The sequence below is a fragment of the Mustela lutreola genome, chromosome 3 (genome assembly GCF_030435805.1).
Source record: "Mustela lutreola isolate mMusLut2 chromosome 3, mMusLut2.pri, whole genome shotgun sequence".
NCBI lineage: Eukaryota > Metazoa > Chordata > Mammalia > Carnivora > Mustelidae > Mustela > Mustela lutreola.
In genome coordinates, this window is record NC_081292.1 from 52,926,122 (window position 1) to 52,949,891 (window position 23,770).

General features: G+C 38.8%; 1 long non-coding RNA gene across 1 annotated transcript in view; it reads right to left on the reverse strand.

Moving 5' to 3' along the window:
* Nucleotides 1–1,437: 1,437 nt before the first annotated feature.
* The window catches only part of LOC131826656 (uncharacterized), a 38,566-nt gene continuing 16,233 nt past the window's right edge, over nt 1,438–23,770 (reverse strand). The window contains exons 2-3 of the long non-coding RNA XR_009351691.1: nt 12,888–13,140; nt 1,438–1,718 (exon numbers count right to left, since the gene is read on the reverse strand). This is a non-coding gene — a long non-coding RNA (uncharacterized LOC131826656). The remainder of the gene's footprint in view (nt 1,719–12,887; nt 13,141–23,770) is intronic.

The following is a 23,770-nucleotide window of genomic DNA, read 5'->3' on the forward strand; positions in this document are numbered from 1 at the left end:
CTATACCCATTCTGGGATAAGACAGCCTAGCCTGCAGCTTTTTTTACTTTTAAAATAATTTTTTTTTAATTTTTTACATTTATTTAAGTGATTGCTACACCCCACAGGGGGCTCAAACTCCCGACCCCAAGATCCAGAGTTGTCTGCTCTTCCAACTGAGCCAGCCAGGAGCCCCCAGCCTGCAGCTTTAAAAAAAAAAAGAAAGAAAGAAAGAAAGAAAGAAAAAAACACACATTTACCAAGCACTGAGAAATTACTCCAGCTGAGACTAAGCAGAATATTAAGTTAAAAAGAATGGATTTGGGGCTTAAATTTCTTTGGCATTTTACAACACAAGGGCAACAGAATTTGATTTTGGACTTTATTTCCTTCATGCTGCTTCTTAAACTTGAATTTATCGTTATCTTCTTTCTGCTCCTCCATATCACTCTCTACTCTGTATGCAGCAAAGCCTGCATGGGCTCCTTATCCTGTGACTGCCCGCTGAACTCCACCAGTGGAAAGCACCAGTAAGATAGGACCAAACTAGGTCAGGGTGTTTATCCCATTGGCTCCTTCCCTGCTAGGTCACTACAGGTTGGCTGCGTCCCTCCAGTTAGAGTAGCCCTCTCCATATAAGGAATTTCTGCGGACTCTGAGGCTCTTCCCCACCTTGTGCCTCCTTAGGACTAGGGTGGTGACAGGAACTCCGTCTTGGTAACCCCAGAATACTGCCTATCCTTTAGTTCCCCTATACCCTGTGTGCTCTGGTATGAACAGTCCTTTTATTTTTTTATTATTATTATTTTTTTTTTATTTGATAGAGATCACAAGTAGGCAGACAGGCAGGCGGGGGTGGGGGGGGGAGCAGTGAAGCAGGCTACCCACTGAGCGGGGAGCCTGATTCGGGGCTTGATCCCAGAACCCTAGGATCATGACCTGAGCCTAAGGCAGAGGCTTTAACCCACTGAGCCATGCAGGTGCCCCTAAACAGTCCTTTTAATAAAGGAACTTTTTAAAAATAAAAACTTTTCTCTCGCACATTGAGGTCCTTCATCCATTTTGAGTCTATTTTCGTGTGTGGTGTAAGGAAATGGTCCAATTTCATTTTTCTGCATGTGGCTGTCCAATTTTCCCAGCACCATTTATTGAAGAGGCTGTCTTTTTTCCATTGGACATTCTTTCCTGCTTTGTTGAAGATTAGTTGACCATAGAGTTGAGAGTCTATTTCTGGGCTCTCTATTCTGTTCCATTGATCTATGGGTCTGTTTTTGTGGCAGTACCATGCTGTCTTGATGATGACAGCTTTGTAATAGAGCTTGAAGTCCGGGATTGTGATGCCACCAACGTTGGCTTTCTTTTTCAATATCCCTTTAGCTATTCGAGGTCTTTTCTGGTTCCATATAAATTTTAGAATTATTTGTTCCATTTCTTTGAAAAAGATGGATGGTACTTTGATAGGAATTGCATTAAATGTGTAGATTGCTTTAGGTAGCATAGACATTTTCACAATATTTATTCTTCCAATCCAGGAGCATGGAACATTTTTCCATTTCTTTGTGTCTTCCTCAATTTCTTTCATGAGTACTTTATAGTTTTCTGAGTATAGATTCTGTGTCTCTTTGGTTAGGTTTATTCCTAGGTATCTTATGGACCTCAATGTGCGAAAGGAATCCATCAAAATCCTTGAGGAGAACACAGGCAGCAACCTCTTCGACCTCAGCCGCAGCAACATCTTCCTAGGAACAACGCAAAAGGCAAGGGAAGCAAGGGCAAAAAATGAACTATTGGGATTTCATCAAGATCAAAAGCTTTTGCACAGCAAAGGAAACAGTTAACAAAATCAAAAGACAACTGACAGAATGGGAGAAGATATTTGCAAACAACATATCAGATAAAGGACTAGTGTCCAGAATCTATAAAAAACTTAGCAAACTCAACACCCAAAGAACAAATAATCCAATCAAGAAATGGGCAGAGGACATGAACAGACATTTCTGCAAAGAAGACATCCAGATGGCCAACAGACACATGAAAAAGTGCTCCATATCACTCGGCATCAGGGAAATACAAATCAAAACCACAATGCGATATCACCTCACACCAGTCAGAATGGCTAAAATCAACAAGTCAGGAAATGACAGATGCTGGTGAGGATGCGGAGAAAGGGGAACCCTCCTACACTGTTGGTGCGAATGCAAGCTGGTGCAACCTCTCTGGAAAACAGCATGGAGGTTCCTCAAAATGTTGAAAATAGAACTGCCCTATGACCCAGCAATTGCACTATTGGGTATTTACCCTAAAGATACAAACGTAGTGATCCAAAGGGGCACGTGTACCCGAATGTTTATAGCAGCAATGTCCACAATAGCCAAACTATGGAAAGAACCTAGATGTCCATCAACAGATGAATGGATCAAGAAGATGTGGTATATATACACAATGGAATACTATGCAGCCATCAAAAGAAATGAAATCTTGCCATTTGCGACAACATGGATGGAACTAGAGCGTATCATGCTTAGCGAAATAAGTCAAGCGGAGAAAGACAACTATCATATGATCTCCCTGATATGAGGAAGTGGTGATGCAACATGGGGGCTTAAGTGGGTAGGAGAAGAATAAATGAAAGAAGATGGGATTGGGAGGGAGACAAACCATAAGTGACTCTTAATCTCACAAAACAAACTGAGGGTTGCTGGGGGGAGGGGGTTTGGGAGAAGGGGGTGGGATTATGGACACTCGGGAGGGTATGTGTTTTGGTGAGTGCTGTGAAGTGTGTAAACCTGGTGATTCACAGACCTGTACCCCTGGGGATAAAAATATATGTTTATAAAAAATAAAAAAAATTATTAAAAAAAAAAAAAACTTTTCTCAACCATCCAGTTTGAGTGTGCCATCCACTCCCTGCTAGAACTTGACAGATACAACTTGAAAGGGGAATTAAGTTTACAACTTTAATTTCTTTCTGGGAATTTGATAATAAGAAGGGAATTCTATTTTATGACTTGTCATTTGCTCTCTTTGAAGAACCTCTGATAGATACTTTTGGATATGTGGTTGCATACCTTAGGGATATAAAGTAACATATAACTGAACATTATTGAGTGCAGAGTGGCTCTGCAGGAGTTAATTTAATTGGTTATTGTTGGGACTTATGTTAGAGCCTTTTGGGAACAAAATCTGTACTGATGCCAGTAGTCCCCAGGAGGTACTCCACAAAGCAGTGACTAGTATTTGCAGGGCAGCCTCTAAGAAGTGGGGGAAGGGTCATCCTGAGAGACTGTGCCCCCTTTCCTGCTGGAAATGACTATAGCTTTGGGTGATTAAAGATTTAATAGTTAAGCCCAATGAATTAAGAATGCAAAAATCTCAGAAATTCTAGTAGTGACAGATACTGATTGCCCACCCCTATTGTTGCCTAAGAGGCAGAGGGAACCCCATTAGTAAAACACCCATGGCCTCCCTTCTAACCCCTCACTCATGATCCCCTAGATGACTGGTGAGTCTGGAAGAAGAAAGTGGATCTAAAAGCCCTTTCCTCTTAGCAAGGCCCTGCCTACAGTGGGTGGGAAGTCCACTCAGCTCCTGCCACAGTCCTTGCCCTTTGTTCTGTGGTGTGTGTACAGGGAGCTGCCTGAACTCAGACAGTTATGAGTTGATGAGAAAACTGGCCTAAATTCAGAACTCTGTACTAAGAAACACATGTATGGGCATATATAGACCACATTCTGAAATATCAGCTTTGTGTGGCATAAAGATAGCATCTGGGCTTCCACCTGCCTTGTTCCTGGTGGAAGAGAGGTAGTATTTATATTTGTCCCCTTCAATGGTCCCCTTAGACAGATACTAAGTTAAATGCTTCTCAGACTAAATTCCATATTTTGCCAATATAATTTCCTAGGGTTTAACTGCACAGTGCATAACATATAAGGTAATTACTATCATTAACCTACCACCAAACACTAAGTTGTAATTTCATTACTTGTTTCACAAACCAGGTAGAAGATATAATGCCCAGCCAAAATGCAAAGCATTAAAATTATATAGCAGTGAATGAAATAATGAAAATAACAGATCTGCCGTTGTTTGGAAAATTCAATATATTTAGCTAAAATGAGTATGTAATTTTTTAAAAGCATTTTAAACCCAAATCACAATAAATGGAAGAATTTTTCCCCTTAGTGCTACCTTTATGGACTCTTCCATCATTTTCTGTTCAAAGTATTGGGTTTTTTCCTTCTTCTTTGTCCTCAGTATATGGAACAAAGGTCAAACTCTGCAAATACATCTCTGTGGTTAACTGTAAGTACTGATGATGGTGTCTGGTAAAATAGCTGCTGACACCAGGTCAGCATGAATGATAGAAAAAAACATTGCACTGATAAAAGAGTAAGACCTTTCCTTGTTTTGTGTCATGTTTGATATCCAATGGAGCACACACAGAAAATGTTGGTTGACAAAGACATATTATTATGTGAAAACTATTAGAGTTGAAAAGAGGAAAATTTATACTTGAGAGAAATATTTCTGTATTAAACAATTGAATAGTTGCTACAGCAGGCTACTGAAGGTCTGTGGACATATCTGCTCAGAAAAAGATAACGCTGGTGAGGAAATCTCCTAACCCAAATCACTGGGAGCCTAGTGATTGGTGATTTTGTCACCCATGCCTCTGGCAGATCTCACTTCATAAACAAACCCTCCTTTCACCACGGCCTGAGTGGTCTGTGCTTGATACTAAGAATACAAGATGACTTATCCCAGAAGGAAAGCTAAGGAAGCAGCATGGGCCAGGAGGAGAATGGGTTGAGCAGACCAGTTCTCATAGCTCTGCTGAGAGAACGCAGAGATTCACAGAAAGTGTTCTATGCAAGAACTAGTATCCAAAAGGAGGAAACAATACATGAGGAAGGAGTGGCTATTTCATAAGTTAGCAATGTTCTGTATTATCTCTTCATCTCACGCTCATCGAACCCAGTTCATTGAACACTAGGTCAGGAACTTTGCTAGGCAAAATTCATACCTACTCCCAAGAAACACACAATCTAGTTAAGGACATAGAATATATTTATAAAAATACAAATAACAAATAGGTCATGTAATAGGTCATGATGAATGATACTAAATATCCCAGTTTTAGGGAAATATACCAGTGTCAGGCTATTATGACTACCTTAACAAGAGCATAGAACCAGACCACATCCTTGAGGATTTGGTGGAGTTTTCTCCAGAAAGGAGGAATTTTCTCCTCTTATCAATCATCCTAAAAGACATTAAACAAGAGGGCTGGGTTCCAGAGAGTGAGTGGTGAGAAACTACAGAAAATTTGTCTCTTTATGGACAGGAGCATTTTATATATGAAGAGGACTGAGAATCCTGGAATGTTTCAAATGGTGGGGTTTGAGCTATCCCTGGTCGGAGGGATAGGCTGCAAGCAAGGCAAAGAACGGGCCTCCAAGTGCCCATAGGTGTGCACACAGGTTTAGGCAGTGATTGTTATGAATTCTCTGACTTAAATCCCTCTTCTTTCAACCAAGATGCATCAGTGAAACCTACAAGCAAGAATCATCATTGGTGTCAGTTGTGCTGTGGATCATTAAGAAAGGCCTGGTGCATACATTTGGGAAGGAATGAGATAAGTGAGAGCAGTTCCTCCTGTCCAGAGCCTAGAGAAGGATGTGGGTGTGGAGTAAGGAGGGAAGGGTGGGGAGCCAGGGGAGCTGGGCGATGCAAGGAGTACCAGGTAGAGGGGCTGTCTCATATGGATCAGTGGTCAGGAAGCAGAAGCAGCATGAGGATCAAATGAAGAAGACTGGAGAGAAGAGACTGAAGGGTTTGTATCTGAACAGATGAGAAGCGGTCCTCTGGGAATGGCCAGAAACAGCTGAGGTTCATTCTGATGAACCTCATTTCCTGACAATTAAGATAATGGGAGCTCTGCCATAACAATTTGCATATAAAGATAAAGTTTGCTTTGATTTGATAATAACAGATTTGATATCTTAAGGCTCCACTATTCACAGGGTAACCATCTGTCCCTTTGCCCAGGTCAGTCCCAATTTATGCCACTCATCCCAGTGTAATTACCAAAAATACTCATTTTCCTATCAACAGAGTCCCTGTCTGAATCATAAATAATGTGGTCACCCTAACTAAGCCCTGCATCAATGACACAGAAAAAAAGCACAATTTCAGTGTTCCAAGATTCATTGTTTATGCACCACTCTCAGGGCTCCATGCAATCTATTCCCTCCATAATACACACCACCAGGCTCACATAACCCCCCACCTCTCTCCCCTCCAAAACCCTCAGTTTGTTTTTCAGTGTCCACAGTCTTCGATGCTTCATCTCTCCCTCCGAAAACAAAACAAAACAAAATAAAATAAAATAAAACAAAATAAAACAAGAAAAAGAAAAAAGAAACACAATTTCAGGACAGGAGACATCACTGAAGGAAGAAGATTAGATACGAAATGTGCTCTGAAGGAAGGCAAGACTTAACAAAAAAGTCATGGTTTTATAGGAAAAAGAATAGTATGTGAAAATAAATGCAACGAGGCATAGCTACCATTTTTTGCTGAGATATATCTGAATTCTTTCCAGGTGTCACGTACGATTTTCTGGGATTTTATGTGTGTGAACAATTTTACTCCTCTTAACAATCCTATAAAGTAGCTATTCTGACCAGTCTTTTTCTAGTGAGGGACAGGGAGTTTAATTTACTTACAGGGACAGGGAGTTTTTAACTTAATTACAAACTATACAGTGAGATGGTGGCAGAACAAGTATTAGACAGCCTGGCCTTTCTACAATACACTGCCTATCAGAGAGTAATATGCACATTTATTTTGCTAAACTTTCTGATGAAAGAATAGCTGTAGATAAAGTTGGCGAGATGGATTAAAGGGTCTGCAGTGCCTGATACAGCACTTGCACTTCATTCTTTACAAAGCATAGCGTTAGTGAAGGGTTCAGAGATATGATTTGAGGAACTCTCATTTTCAGAAGGTTTATCGTTGAGAATAGCATGCAGAAGGAACAAGAATTAGACATACGAGAAATCACACCGGTTTATGATCTCAAATGTATTTTATGTGTTACCCCTCACCCTGCATGTAGATAGGTATGAACATCGGTGACATCTTTAAGAATAGTTTGCGACTAAAATTTGAGGAGAATAAGATTAATAATAATCAGAACACAGAAAAAGAAAGTAACCAGGGAGGGATACATACATCTATTTGAACATACAAACATTTCTTGTTTAGAGATATGTATCTAAAACAAAGCCCCAGAGTGGAGTGTGAAGGGAGCTGAGTGGAGTAGAGGACTGCGTTGGAGAGGAAAAGGAGAAAGAACAGGAGGGTTATAAAATGAGATCATAAATCTCAGCGCAAAACAAGAAAGAATCTTCACACAGATACAACTCAAGAGTGAAAAGGTTTGATGTGATTCCATGAGTATTTGATCCCAAATGGCTCTATTCTAGAAGTTCGATCTACTGAATGTCATACAAAAATTGGAACGATGTATAACTAACAGAGTATCTGTACAAAAGAAGACAGTACGCGTTTAGTAGGTGAAGGCGTAACATACTGTGAGTAAATAGGTAAGAGAAGGACAGACGGGTAAAACAGATACTGACCAGATGACTGGACTGATAGGCAGGTAAGTATTATCACAGTGTGTCACCAATTTCCCCATTTCCAAAGTGTAGAAACCCAAGCAAGACAAGACTCCAAGAGTTTATGGTCTATGCCTGAATAATGATTCACATGGTCCACATAGCAGCAAATGGGAAAAGGAAAATGAATGAAGGTTTTAGTAATTATTTCAAACATCTGGATCTGGACAATTAGTACTTGTTCTTGAGGTTAAAATTGGATAATATTTCACGTTATTAATAATCTAGTGACTATTGGAGTTTGGGGAAATGATTTTCCTGCAAAGATAAAATATAAATACTTGAAAGTATTCCTTCTCTCAGCCTATAAAGAAAATGAATTCATCATGCTTCCTTATAAATATTTGGGGCATCCTATGTACAATGTAGTGCTTTCCCAGATGTTAGATTATAAGTGTTTGTGTGTACAATAGCTTTTGTATATTAGCTTTTGTACAATAGCTTTGTGTACATATAATAAAAGTGCAAACTGTATGGGGTGTCTGGGTGGCTGAGTGGGTTGAAGCCTCTGCCTTCGGCTCAAGTCATGATCCCAGGGTCCTGGGATCGAGCCCCGCATCGGGCTCTCTGCTCAGCAGGGAGACTGCTTCCCTTCCTCTCTCTTTGCCTGCTCTCTGCCTACTTGTGATCTCTGTCTGTCAAAAAAATAAATAAAATCTTTAAAAAAAAATGCAAACTGTATTCTTGAAAATTTTAATTATATTCATCTCAAATAATAAATTTTAAAAATAATTGCTTGAAACACCCATGAAAGCAAACAATTAAAATCATAAACATTAGGGGTGCCTGGGTGGCTCAGTGGGTCAAGCATCCAACTCTTGGTTTTGGCTCAGGTCATGATCTCTGGGTCAGAAGACTGAGTCTGCATGGAGCCCCACAAGGATCCCTGCATCAGACTCCACAATCAGCGGGGTATTTGCTTGAGATTCTATCTCGCTCTCCCTCTGCCCCCCATCCCACTCACTCTCTCTCTCTAAAATAAATAAATCTTTAAAAAATCATAAACATTACGTTTACCCTAATTTATACACACACACACACACACACACAGGGGTGCCTGGCTGGCTCAGTCTATAGTATACAACTCTTTACCTTGGGATCATGAGTTCAAGCCCCATGCTTTTCTTTTTTAAAAGAAAAAAAACTGGGGGTGCCTGGGTGGCTCAGTCGTTAGGTGTCTGCCTTTGGCTCAGGTCATGATTTCAGAGTCCAGGGATCGAGCCCCACATCGGGCTCCCTGCTCAGCGGGAAGCTTGCGTATCCCTCTCTTACTCTCCCTGCTTGTGTTCCCTCTCTTGCTATGTCTTTCTCTCTCTCTGTCAGATAAATAAATAAAAAATCTTAAAATAAAATTTAAAAATGTTAAAAGAAAAAAAACTGAATATATATACATGTATATATGTGTGTATGTATGTCCAGACATACATATACACATAAATTGCATATGCATAGTTTCATTTCTTTTTAGATAGTTTATACCTCATGGTAGCCCAAATGAAAATTCCAGCAAGGAATCAGACACCTGTTTTCTAATGCTTATATATTACTTTGAAAAACAATGAATTCTGCAGATGAACAATAAAAATATTTTCATTTTTAAATCATTTATTTCAGCAGAAAGACAACCAAAGGGTTTTTTGTTTGTTTGTTTTACTTATAGTTTTAGGTTATATAATGAAGTCATTATTTCTAGAAAATAATTCCCTTTCCAACTGCTTGAAACCACTGTCATAATAATTTGATTTAGATTGGAAAGTAACATAGTTTTTTTTTTTTTCAATTAAGAGATATACTTCATTTTCCAATACCTCCATTTTCTTCACTTCTTCTAAAACTCATTACAAACCAAATAATTTTATTCAGCCCAAGTAACTTCTGGAAATACAATCAAAGGTTGGAGTTTAATTGTGAAGTTTTAATGTTGTCCTTTATCTTTTCCTTGGGAAAACTATACATTAACAGATAGAAACTCCAACTTTTAAAAACTATTTCCTTAAAGTATAACATCAGCTATAAAAATAAAAATAGGAAAACTATATCTTTTCTCCAGGATTAGTATGATAAACTATTAAAGTACAGTTTTTAAGATATAAATGTGTCAAGAAGTGATGACTATTATTATACAGCTAAAGACAGCAATTAAAGAGAGTTGGGGGAAATTGGAAGGGGAGGTGAACCATGATAGACTATGGACTCTGAAAAACAATCTGAGGGTTTTGAAGGGGCGGGGGCATGGGAGGTCGGGGTACCAGGTGGTGGGTATTATAGAGGGCACGGACTGCATTGAGCACTGGGTGTGGTGCAAAAATAATGAATACTGTTATGCTGAAAATAAAAAATAAATTTTAAAAAATTACTCATAATAAAAAAAAAGATTAAAAAAAAAAAGGCAAGTTTTTTTTTGGGTGACTCAGCTGGTTGAGCATCCAACTTTTGGTTTCAGCTCAGGTCATGATCCCAGAGTCCTGAGATCAAGCCCTGCACTGGGCCCCACACTCAGTGAGGAGTTGACTTGAGATTCTCTTCCTCTTCTTCTCCCTCTGCCCCTGTTCCCTCAAATAAAAAAATGAATCTTAAAAAGTCTTAAAAAGCTACAAAGCCAGGTATATGACTTCTTAATGTCAGCAAAATCAAAATACATTTTTCCAAATATATATATTCTGAAATTCAAGCTATAATTTCAGAAGAATGCTATTCTTCTGAAAATTAAGTAATCAAGCAAAACTTTGTACTAAGATATGTATGTGAGGGCTCAAATGGGACTTATATTTTGAGGTTATATATTTAGATAAAAAACTGATGAAGGAATGGAAAAATAATTTAACTATAATTCTTAGCTCTAAGAATTTCACCAAGACTTTACCAATGTAGTTGCCTCATTGATTCTTTCAATAATCCAGGAAGGTTGTTACCATAGCCTATATTTTATGGATAAAGAAACTGAGGCTCCAAAAGGCCAAATAATTTACTCAAGGTTACACAATGAGTAAGTGGCAGAGTAAGAATTTCAAACTAGATATCAACTCAAAATCCTTCACTGACATGAAGATTCTTTGACCTACTATGCTGTAATTTTCCTAGATTAATCACATTAAAATCAGTACTGAAAAGATACAGAGGAATATTAGTAGGAGTATATCCATATAGCCATTTCGGAGAATAATTTGCCATATATTTTGAAGTTTTAAATATTAGGGGTGCCTGGGTGGCACAGTGGGTTAAAGCCTCTGCCTTCGGCTCAGGTCATGATCTCAGGATTCTGGGATCGAGCACCGCATCGGGCTCTCTGCTCTGCAGGGAGCCTGCTTCTTCCTCTCTCTCTGCCTGCTTCTCTGCCTACTTTGATCTCTATCTGTCATATAAATAAATAAAAATCTGTAAAAAAAATTTTTTTTTAATTTTAAACATTAAAAGGCATATCCTTTTATCCAGTAATTCACTCAGGAATCTGTTCTATAGAAATTCTTACTATACATACAGTAGTAAGTCATTGCAACATTATCTGTTATTGCAATAAAATAAAACAAAAAAAGTAGGATCAACCCAATGTCTATGTCCATTCAGTAGAATACACTGTGCCCACACCCAGAACTATAGACAGTAATATAATACTGTACTAAATCTTTATGTACTTACATGGAAAGACCTCTAAGATATTTCTGAGAGTAAAAGCAAAACAGAATATTACAAAGCATGATCTTAGTTATGGATTATATTAAAATTACAAATTGATGATAGAGTGACAACATATTGAAGAGAACTTCCACTCTGCAATGCTATATTTATTCTGACCTTATGACCATGATTTATCTTTATTTCTAGAAAAGCACCCCTGGCACAAGTCAAAAACCAAAAATTAAATGTCTCTGTCTTCCCCACAGGTCTATCAGGGTTCCAGGACCAAAGTCACCATTACCATATTAATCACAAAATATTTAAAACACTTTCACTCAAATTACCTAATCTGGTCTTCACAATACCCATAATCCAAGAACCCCAGAGCAGTTCAACAATAACAAAGTTATAATATTCTGCTATTTCATGCTAGTATAAACTCATATTTTTAATTCATTTGACAAGCATTTAAAGAGGGTTTACTGTGAGCCAGCTTCTCATAAGAGGTGTTACCAGGGTAGAAAGATAAATCTAATTAGACAAAGATCCAACCCTGAATGAAATAAGCAACCAGCCTATATGTGTTGGGGGAGATAATAAGTTATAAGACACATGCACAAATAACATAATTTTAGGGAAAACAGAATAGGTGACCTTAGAAAGGTACCAAAAAGGGACATCTGGGTGGCTTAGTCAGTTAAGCCTCTGCCTCTGGCTCAGGTCATGATCTCAGAGTCCGGGGATCAAGCCATGTCAGGCTCCCTGCCTGACAGGGAATCTGCTTCTCCTTCTCCCTCTGCCTCTAGCCTCTCATTGTGCTCCCTCTCTCTCTCAAATAAATAAATAAAATATTTTTTAAAAAAGAAAAGAGGGGCACTGGGTGGCTCAGTGGGTTAAGCCTCTGCCTTCAGCTCAGAAGCAGGGAGCCTGCTTCCCCTCTCTCTCTACCTGCCTCTCTGCCTACCTGTGATCTCTCTCTCTCTGTGTCAAATAAATAAATAAAATATTTAAAAAAAAAAAAAAGAAAGAAAAGGAAAGGAAAAGAAAGAAAGAAAAGAAAAGAAAAAGAAAGGTACCGAAATAAAAGGTACAAACCATTACCTCAGTACTCTACAAATCTCGATGCCTGGGGATCTTCTGTAAGGTTCTAAGTTCCTAATTTAAGTTGTTCATATAACTTTCTTTGCTTATTTATTCACAACAGTTCTTTTAAGATCTTAATTATCCCATAACACTCTACTATACAACGTGATCAAGTGACAAGCACACACAGTTAGAAACAAGTCAATCCAATCTCCTAGTGGGGTTGCTCCATTTACCAGCTGTTTGGAAGCATTATTTAACCTCTCTTGGAGGCTTTATGTAGTCAACTGTATTTTGTAAAAGTGGCCACACTGATTCTTCTCTTCAGAATCTCGTCTCTCCTCTATCAAGAGAAGTCAATTTCTCTTGAAATTGGGCATTCCTCATAGTCACAGAGTCATTTAACAAACAGAATGTGGCAGAAATTAACACTGCCATAACTTCCCCGCTAGTCATAAAAGTCATCTCTCTCTGCCCTCTCAACACATTCATTTACCTTCTCTCTCCCCTCTCAACACTTACTTTAAAATCCATCCACCATGCTCTTAGGAACTGCAAACTAGTCCATGTGAAAACAACACAGAAGTCCTTCTCATCCACCAGCATCGACCCCTGGACTTGATCCAGCCTTCAAGGGCTCCATCTGAAGCCTCAGATGTTGCAAAGTAGAGACAAGTCATCCCCATCCGAATTCCTGATCCACAGATCCATGGGCATAAAGATGTTCATTTTTGTGTAATTTGTAGCAAAGGTATAGAACACTCCATTTCTTCATCTGGAAAAAACAAAATAAGAACAGTATCTGGAGAGTTATTTTGAGTATTAAACGAGAGGAGATAAAGTGTTGAGTTCAGAGCCAGACACATGGAGATACTAAATAAAGGGAATTTACTATTACTATGTGAGTCTCTCTCAAAGGCTCTCCCCTCTACTACATTACACATTATCTTGCCTCTTCTTTTCAGGTCTCTGGTAGAAAAAGTTCCCATTTTGAAAGTGACCCCTAGAAATGTTCAAGAACTACACCAGCCTGTGGCCTTCAGCGAGTGGTTTGTAGCCCTGATTCCTTCCAGTAAACTTCAACTCTGGAGGTAGGAATCAACAGAATGAAAGGAATGGTTAGAATAGCCAAGAGTGGAGCAAAGTAAACAAAAACTCCTTTGTGATAAAGCTGCTTTCTAATTTTGTTTTCTGTTGTCTCTTTGGGCAATATGTTCTTGTATAATATCACAAGCATATACATACACACACATGCAAATTCACCATTTGAAATGAGCACTTCTGTGAATCAAAATCAAGAAAGTATCCAGAGAATCAATTTAAACATTTCATGTTTCTATCTATCCATTCATTCATTCGTTGGACAGACCTCTATTTAGCACCTTGTATATGCCAGAGGCTGTGTAGGCCCTAGGAATTCAATGATGTAGTCTACATGTTTCTACCCTCAAAGAGAGAAACACATGAAAGTCCTTTGTTTTTTGAGTTCTTTATTCTCCCAAAAAATCCTTAACATTTTGCTCACATAAAAATGTGTTTGAGTGAAAGGAGTAAAGATTTAAAACAAGTAAGTTATGTATTAATGCATTTTCAATTTCTCTTGATAGCCTCCTCTAGTTGTCACCTTATCATCACTCATCGCTATCTTTATCACTGGCACACACATCCACCAACACAGTATGTCAAGTATACCTGCTCTGCCTTATCATCAGTGAACAAAGTTAAGTGATCACAGTATTACCATATGGGTATGAATGTTACAGAGCACAGACTGCTGTACACAAGATCTTAATAAATACTTGCTAAACAAGAATTAAAGTATAATGCTGATGAACACTATGAGCAGGGAAAATTCTAAAAATCAGGCAAGCTTTTCACAAGGTTCACCACTGCTTCCCAAGGGAGTCATGTCGCTCATCAGGACCAAATCTCCCTGCGTAGCCCTGAATGAGCCCACCCCCTATTAACTACCATAACTCACGCTGCCTCAAAAAGGCAGCCGCACTGAAAACTCGTTACTGCTTACTAAAGTCTTCAGTATTCGCAGCCCAGGAGTGAATTGGACATCTTTCCTCATAGCCTTGCAGGACTAACGCCATTTTGTCATATATTCCTAACTACTCAAGTCTTCACCAAAAATCCAAGTACCCATGTCACCCTTTATCTCACAACCAAACTGCTTTTCACATCCTTTAATATACCCAATTCCCCTCCCTTGTCCTTCTGCTAGATTTTCACATAACTGGTTCCTGTCATTGTTTGGGTCTCACATCAAATACCATCTTCTCAAAGGTCTTATCTGACCACACCAAGTAGGTCTTATGTTATGCTCTATTAAAGCACTATTTACTTCATTCACAGCAAGGTCACAATTTGCAATTATAATTTAATTTTTCTGGTTTATTTGCTTAGTGCTCTTTTGTTTACTTGTTTATTACTTATATCTTTCCAAATTAGATAATATGGTCCATAAAAGTCATAGACGATACTCGTGCTGCTTACCACTTCACACCCAATTCCTAAATTTAGCATCTGATATGTGCATAATAAATAGATGTTGGGTGAAAAAGAAAACCTCCTAAATAGTTAACCAAGAATCATATCATTACATAAACAGAAATATATACTTTGCTCCATTTCCAGTGCCACTAACTTTACCAGGTGAGCACCATTTCTTTAACTGGCTGAAACAACTTTTAACTGGTCTCCCAGCTTCTCCTGCTTCACTATTTTCTTCCCTTATGAATTTGCTCTCTACATAGTAATAAAAGTGATTTATGAAAAGTAAACTTGAAGACAAAGTAATTTGAGAATTCTGCTTTCTGAGAAGAAAAAATTGATCTACTTTTCCTTATTTTTCCCATTATGTACAATTAAAAAACTGTGGACACTCTGTATCCAACAAACATTAGAAGACTCTAAAAGGTGAAGAGAAGACAAATCAGTAGAGACTTAGAGACCCAAGGAATGACAGGACGGTGAGTTTCCTGGGCCTTCTTTCTGCCTCAAATATTCCAAATTTGGAGTTGAAGAACTGGCAACCCAGAAAGGCCATTACACACACGCAAAAAGAACTCAAACAAAAACCATATATCCTTGTAAATCTGAGAGGGAGAAAACAGACTTGGAAATGAGAAGGGAAGAAGCCAGAGAGAGATGCTTTTGGTAATAAGTATGTTTTCACTTTCTCTTCTCTTCATCCCAACTCACCTATTCCTCTTCCTCTAGAATCTGATATTTGGGTTCTGAATCTCCCTCCTCCATTGGCATGCCAATATCTACACTATCGCCACCTACCTTGACTCTACCACTACCTGACAAGATCCAGATGTCAGATGAAATTTAGAGGCCAGGTATGAACAAAAGAAGTGGCAGGAAAGTGAAAGGGCAGATAAGAAGATACGAAATTAACCTCTTAGCTTTCAGCAAGTTTTCAAAGTGCCAATGAAGCAGGGAAAAGAGAGAGGAGAGATCTGCATTAGTGTGCCTCTTCATACTTGAGTATACACTGAGTACTTACAAACAGTTACAAATTTACTACCACATTCAATTAAGTGGGGGAGGTTTCCTGAAAGACATGAAAATCTGTGAAATAACTGAAAGAAGAATTTAGTGAATTGCCAAGATACAGAAAATTTAGGAAAAATTGCAAAGATGTCAATGTATCAATTAAACCAAAAAGAAAACTGAGTATTTTTTATTATTGATACAAGGTGACAACCAATGCTATATAAATATATTTAAATATACAATAAAATTTAAGCTGTATTATAATTACACATCAAGGAAAAATGGATATGCTTTTTAAGTTTTCATTTTTTTTAATTTTTTAAACTTTTTAATTAATTATTCAAGTAATTGCTACCCCCAATGGAGCACTTGAACTCACAACCCCAAGATCAAATTAGATGCTCTACCAACTGAGCCAGCCAGGCACCCTTAATTTTTCATTTTTAAGGTTCAAAATGTAACTGAAACTGAGTGTACTAGGAGACAACTATAACCTTGAAATGAGCATTTAAAATATAAAGTCATTAATGTATGTAATATCTTTTGCATATTTTAATCTAGGCTTTTCAAATTCTCAATACCTTTTGATAATATAAGCTAATGTGAAAATAAAATTATATATCTCACAAACCATATTATAGGATTTGTATACAGTATCAGTACCTTATTTTGCAATGCAATTTAGGGCCACTTATCTTTTTCTTCAGAAATAATTGAAATGCTAAATTTTGCCACAAGGTGGCTCTTCCTAGATTTTAAATTAACTGCATCATGGACACAGCTCTAAAAAAATCAACTTCCACATACAGAACATATTATCTCTTACATTTCTTTTAAACTGAATACTTGGCATAGAGCCAGTATCTGGAAAGGAGAAAAAAAAAATCTTAGCACAATACAATGTATACAACTGAATACTCATTCCATGATGATATATGTGAGTATATATGTACCTGTGTGAAAGAGAGAGAGAGAGACTGTTACCATAATGTATACAGAAGATACTCCAGTTTCTGAGTAACTGCAATAAAATGTGATATCTGAGGCATGTCTTAAAGAGAAGTCACCCTGAACAGGTTCTTCCAACACTCTCTTGGAAATTCAGGATAGCTCTTTTTTCAGTTGTACAGGAGTACATTTCCCTTCAAATGCCAGATGCAGGGTGGAATATGCAATCATTTACTTAAAAAATATCTTTACCCTGGCTCAGTTAGAAGAGCAATGTGACTCTTGATCTCAGAGTTATGAGTTCAAGTCCCGTGTTGGGTTTAAAGAGTACTTAAAAAAAATTAATAAACATAAAAAAAAATAAAATATCCTTACTAGCATTTGAAGGAAGCCCAAAATACAAAATATTTATCATTTAACAAATATATATTGGTCCAGACTACATTCTAGATACTGCAATGGACAATGCAGCAAAGAGGTTAAGAACACAGACCGTGTAGCCAAATTGTGTAGGTTGCAATGGTGGTTTCATTCCTTACTATCTGTGTTATATTGGGTAAAATTCTTAACTTAGTGTGCCTAGATTTTTTCATATATGAAATGGGTATAATAATACAAGGTTCTCATGAGGATCAAATAACTCAATAAAAGCAAAAATGAGGGAGAAGAGTCAAGATAGCGGAGAAGTAGCAGGCTGAGACACATCAGGTAGCAGGAGATCAGCTAGATAGTTGTCAAACCATTCCAGACACCTACAAATCCAACAGGAGATCGAAGAGAAGAAGAGCAGCAATTCTAGAAACAGAAAATCGACCACTTTCTGAAAGGTAGGACCTGTGGAGAAGTGAATCAAAAGCGACAGGAAGATAGGCTGCAGGGGGAGGGGCCGGCTCCAGGCAAGCGGTGGAGCAGCAGAGCACAAAATCTGAACTTTTAAAAGTCTGCTCCACTGAAGGACATCGCACCAGAGGCTAAGCAGGGATGGAGCCCTCACAGGGACAGTGTGGTCTCAGGTCCTGCGTGGTCACAGTGTTATGCCCAAATTCCAAGACCCCCCCCCAAAGACGACCACCAGAGTCCAGAGTCAAAGCCAAACAGCAAGGGTCGTTTATTACGAGTTCGAACCCGGACCTCCGCACACTCGTTGCCGGTGATGCTAAGAGGTCCCGAGCTCGGGATCACAACACCTTTTATACACTATTTTTGGGGAGGTAGGGACTTAGCATACACATAGTATCTTGTAACAAATCACCACATACTGCAGGAAAATCGAAAGGCAACTCTATGATATGACTGGCGTGCTACAGAGCGGGAAAAGGCTGGGAACAGATTATTGGTTAGATCAAAGGGCTGTCATTCTTCAAACTGCTTAGTTGGCGCCGCTACGGTATGTGTCACCTCAGGATTGGCCAGGGTCTCCCTGTCAAGCTGCGGGGCTCCAGATGGTTATTATCTCTTGCACCCAGAGCCAGGTGGGGGGACCAGGAGCAGTCATTCTGTCACGTCCAATTCTGGGTGGGGGTTTCTCTGGCACCAGATGGCTGTTATCTCTCAGCCCAGAGCCTGGTGGGGGGTCTGGGAGCGGCCACTCTGCCAGGTTCAATTCTGGGTGGGGGATGTGTGGTTACAGAGTGTCCATAGAAAGTCTGCTGGTGTTTTTCCATCTCCTCATGGGTTAGCAAGCGAAGGCACAGAAGCAGAAATAGCGGTAATGGTTATAATTTTATTCTTTAGGCATCTCAACAGAAGGACCAGGGGTGTGAGTGCAGAAGAGCTTGCAGGTATCAGAGCAGGGAAACCGGCTACAGGGATGCAGCCAAGGAGTAAGCTCTCAGCTCAGGGTTACCTTAAACTGTGATCCGTGGCACAGTCAGGACACTACTCTTTGACTGGGGGCTTCACAAGTAGCAGATCCTGGGAGACCCACCTTCCTCCACTAGAAGAGCAGAGCAGCATGAATCTGCTAGGTTTGGAGAATCCAAACGGGGCTGTGAGTCAGAGAAAGAAACACTCGATCACAGGCCAGTGGGCATGTAGTGCAGGGGGGACCTGGAAGACAGGAGTGATTGACCACTTTTCTCGAAGGGCACACTAAGGAGTGAGACTTGAGCTCTTGGCTCCTCCAGGCCAGACATTGGGAGGCCACCATCTTCATTCCCATCTTCCAGAGTTCTATGGAAAGCATTCAGGGAACAAAAGCTCCTGAGAGCAAACCGGCAGATTACTTAGCCAGGCCCCTGGCAAGGGCGGCACAATTCCACCTCGGGCAAAGACACTGGAGAATCACTATAACAGGCCTCTCCCCCAGATGATCAGCAAGAACATCCAGCCAAGACCAAGCTTACTGATCAAGGCGAACAGCAGAATTCCAGAGCTACAGGAAACAAAGCATGGAATTCACAGCTTTCTCACCATGATTCTATAGTCTTGCAAAATTAATGAAATTTTTAAAATTTTATTTTTTTCTTATTCTGATTTAACTTTTCCTCTTTCCTCTTTTAACATTTTTAACTATTCACTTAAATGATACCTTACTAAAAAAAAATCTTGTTAAACTTTCATCACTATAGTCTTATTTTATCCTTCATTATATCTAACTTTATTTTTTGTATACATACAGGGTTTTGTTGTTTTTTTTTTTCTAAAAACTTTCAGGATACAATTTCTTCATCAAAAAATACCCTAAATCAAGCACAGGGCTTTGTTCTACTCTCCAGCCTGAGAAAATTCTCTCTAATTTCTTTTTCTTTCTTTTACCAACCAACATATCTTATCAATTCCTTTTTTAGAGTTTTTAGGGGTTTTTTGGTTTTTTTTTTTTTACTTTTCATCTTTACAGTGATATTCCATCCCTTCATCATGTTTACTCTAATTTTTGTATATATATTTAAGTTTTTCTTTCTTTAAAATTTTGGGAGGTAGTCTCTTCTAAGAGACCAAAATATACCGCAAATCAACTGGGTAGCTCTGTTCTATTCACCAGTCTAATATATATACATACATATATATATATGTATATGTATATATTTTTTTCATTTCGTTTTATGCCTTTTCATTTCCCCCTGATTTGGGGTCTCTTCTGATTTGGTTAGTGTACACTTTTCTGGGATCTTTGCCACCCTTTTAGTATTTTATTCTCTCATTCATATATTCGTATATGGACAAGGTGGAAAAACTCACCAAAAAAAAAAGAGAACAGGAAGCAATACCAAAGGCTAGGGGCCTAATCAATAGGGACATTGGTAATATGTCAGATCTAGAGTTTGACAATTCTCAGGGTGTTAGCTGGGCTCAAAAATGGCATGGAAAAAAAAATTAGAGAAACCCTGTCTGGAGAATTAAAGCCCTTTCTGGAGAAATAAAAGAACTAAAATCTAACCAAGCTGAAATCAAAAAAGTTATTAATGAGGTGCAATCAAAAATGGAGGGTCTTACTGCTAAGATAAATGAGGCAAAAGAGAGAATTAGTGATACAGAAGCCCAGATGAGAGAATAAAGAAGCTGAGCAAAACAGAGACAAACAACTATTGGACTATTAAGGGAGAATTCAACAGATAAGTGACACCATAAGACAAAACAAAATTAAAATAATTGGGATTCCAGAAGAAAAAGAAAGAGGGGGCAGAGGGTATATTGGGGCAAATTATAGTAAAGCATTTCCAAATATGGCAAAGGGAAAAAGCATTAAAATCCAGGAGGCACAAAGAACCCCCCTCAAAATCAATAAAAATAGGTCCATACTCCATCATCTAATACTAAAACTTATAAGTCTTAGTGAAAAAGAGAAAATCCTGAAGGCAGCTTGGGACAAGAAGTCTGTAACAGGGGCGCCTGGGTGGCTCACTGGGTTAAAGCCTCTGCCTTCGGCTCAGGTAATGATCCCAGGGTTCTGGGATAGAGCCCCACATTGGGCTCTCTGCTCAGCAGGGAGCCTGCTTCCCTTTCTCTCTCTCTCTCTCTCTCTCTCTCTCTGCATGCCTCTCTGCCTACTTGTGATCTTTATCAAATAAATTTTTTAAAAGTCTAAAAAATAAAAGAAGTCTGGGGCACCTGGGTGGCTCAGTGGGTTAAGCCGCTGCCTTCGGCTCAGGTCAAGATCTCAGGGTCCTGGGATCGAGTCCCGCATCAGGCTCTCTGCTCAGCAGGGAGCCTGCTTCCGCCTCTCTCTCTCTCTGCCTGCCTCTCTGCCTACTTGTTCTCTCTCTCTGTCAAATAAATAAATAAATAAAAATCTTTAAAAAAAAGAAGTCTGTAACGTACAATGGTAAAAATATTAGATTGGCAGCAGACTTATCCACAGAGACCTGGCATGCCAGAAAGAACTGGCATGATATATTCAGAGCACTAAACGAGAAAAACATGCAGCCAAGAATACTATATCCAGCTAGGTTATCACTGAAAATAGAAGGAGAGATAAAAAGCTTCCAGGAAAAACAAAAACTAAAAGAATTTGTAAACACCAAACTAACCCTACAGGAAATATTGAAAGGGGTCCTCTAAGCAAAGAGAGAGCCTAAAAGTAGTTGATCAGAAAGGAACAGAGACAATATAAAATTACAGTCACCTCACAGGCAATACAATGGCTCTAAATAATATCTCTCAATAGTTACCCTGAATGTAGATGGGCTAAATGACCCAATCAAAAGACACAGGGTATCAGAATGGATTAAAAAATAAAACCCATCAATACGTGTCTATAAAAAACTCATTTTAGACCCAAAGACACTTGCAGATTTAAAGTGAGGGGGTGGAAAACAATTTACCACACTAATGGACACGAAAAGAAGGCTAGGGTGGCAATCATTATATCAGATAAATTAGATTTTAAGCCAAAGACTATAATAAGAGATGAGGAAGGACACTACATCATACTCAAAGGGTCTGTCCAACAAGAAGGTCTAACAATTTTAAATATCTATATAACTGATTAATAACAAAATCAAAGAAACACATCGACAATAATACAATAATGGTAGAGAACTTTAACATTCACCTCACTGAAATGGACAGACCATCCAAGCAAAAGATCAACAAGGAAATTAAATGACACACTGGACACTGGACCAGATGGACATCACAAATATATTCAGAACATTCCATCCCAAAGCAACAGAATACACATTCTTCTCTAGAGCACACGGAACATTCTCTAGAATGGACAACATCCTGGGTCACAAATCAGGTCTCAACTGGTACCAAAAGACTGGGATCATTCCCCGCATATTTTCAGAACAGTGCTCTGAAGCTAGAACTCAATCACAAGAGGAAAGTTGGAAAGAACTCAAATACATGGAGGCTAAAGAGCATCCTACTAAAGTATGAATGGGTCAAACAGGAAATTAAAGAAGAATTGAAAAAATTCATGGAAACAAATGAAAATGAAAACACAACTGATCAAAATCTATGGGATACAGCAAAGGCAGTCCTAAGAGGAAAGTATATAGTGATACAAGCCTTTCTCAAGAAACAAGAAAGGTCTCAAATACACATGAAATACACCCATGAAAGAAATTGAGAGAGACACAAAGAAATGGAAAAATGTTCCACATTCATGGATTGGAAGAATAAATATTATGAAAATGTCTATGCTACCTAACGCAATCTACACACTTAATACAATCCCTATCAAAATACCATCAATTGTTTTCAAAGAAATGAAACAAATGATCCTAAAATTTATATGGAACCAGAAAAGTCCCCAGATAGCCAGAGGAATGTTTAAAAAGAGAGCCAAAGTTGGCAGCATCACAATTCCAGATTTCAAGCTCTATTACAAAGCTGTCATAATCAAGACAGTATGGTACTGGCACAAAAACAGACACATATATCAATGGAACAAAATAGAGAACCCAGAAATATACCCTCAACTCTATGGTCATCTAATCTTTCACAAAGCAGGAAAGAATATCCAATGGAAAAAAGACAGTCTCTTCAACAAATGGTGTTGGGAAAACTGGACAATCACATGCAGAAAAATGAAACCTTACACCATACACAAAAATAAGACTCAAAATGGATGAAAGACCTCAATATGAGAAAGGAATCCATTAAATCCTTGAGGAGAACACAGGCAGCAACCTCTTCAACCTCAGCCACAGCAAAATCTTCCTAGAAACATCGCCAAAGGCAAGGGAAACAAGGACAAAAATGAACTACTAGGACTTCATCAAGATCAAAAGATTTTGCACAGCAAAGGAAAGAGTCAACAAAACCAAAAGACAGAGGCCAAAGCCTCTGCCTTTGGCTCAGGTCGTGATCCCAGGGTCCTGGGATCAAGCCCTACATTGGGCTATCTGCTCAGCAGGGAGCCTGCTTCCTCCTCTCTCTCTGCCTGCCTCTCTGCCTACTTATGATCTCTGTCTGTCAAATAAATAAATAAAATCTTTAAAACAAACAAACAAAAAAAAGAACTTATTAAACTCAACACCTAAAGAACAAAGAACAAAGACATTTCTGCAAATAAGACATCCAGATGGCCAACAGACACACGAAAAAGTGCTCCACATCACTCAGCATCAGGGAAATACAAAACCACAATGAGATACCACCTCACACCAGTCAGGACAGCTAAAATTAACAAGTCAGGAAACGGCAGATCCTGGCAAGGATATGGAGAAAGGGGAACCCTCCTACACCATTGGTGGGAATGCAAGCTGGTGCAGCCACTCTGGAAAACAGCATAAGGTTCCTCAAAAAGTTGAAAATGGAGCTATCCTACAACCCAGCAATTGCACTACTGAGTATTTACCCTAAAGATACAAACGTAGTGATCCAAAGGGGCACATGCACCCGAATGTTTATAGCAGCAATGCCCACAATAGCCAAATTAGGGAAAAAACCTAGATTTCCATCAACAGATGAATGGATAAAGATGTGGTATATTTATACAATGGAATACTGTGCAGCCATCAAAAGAAATGAAATTTTGCCATTTGCAATGACATGGA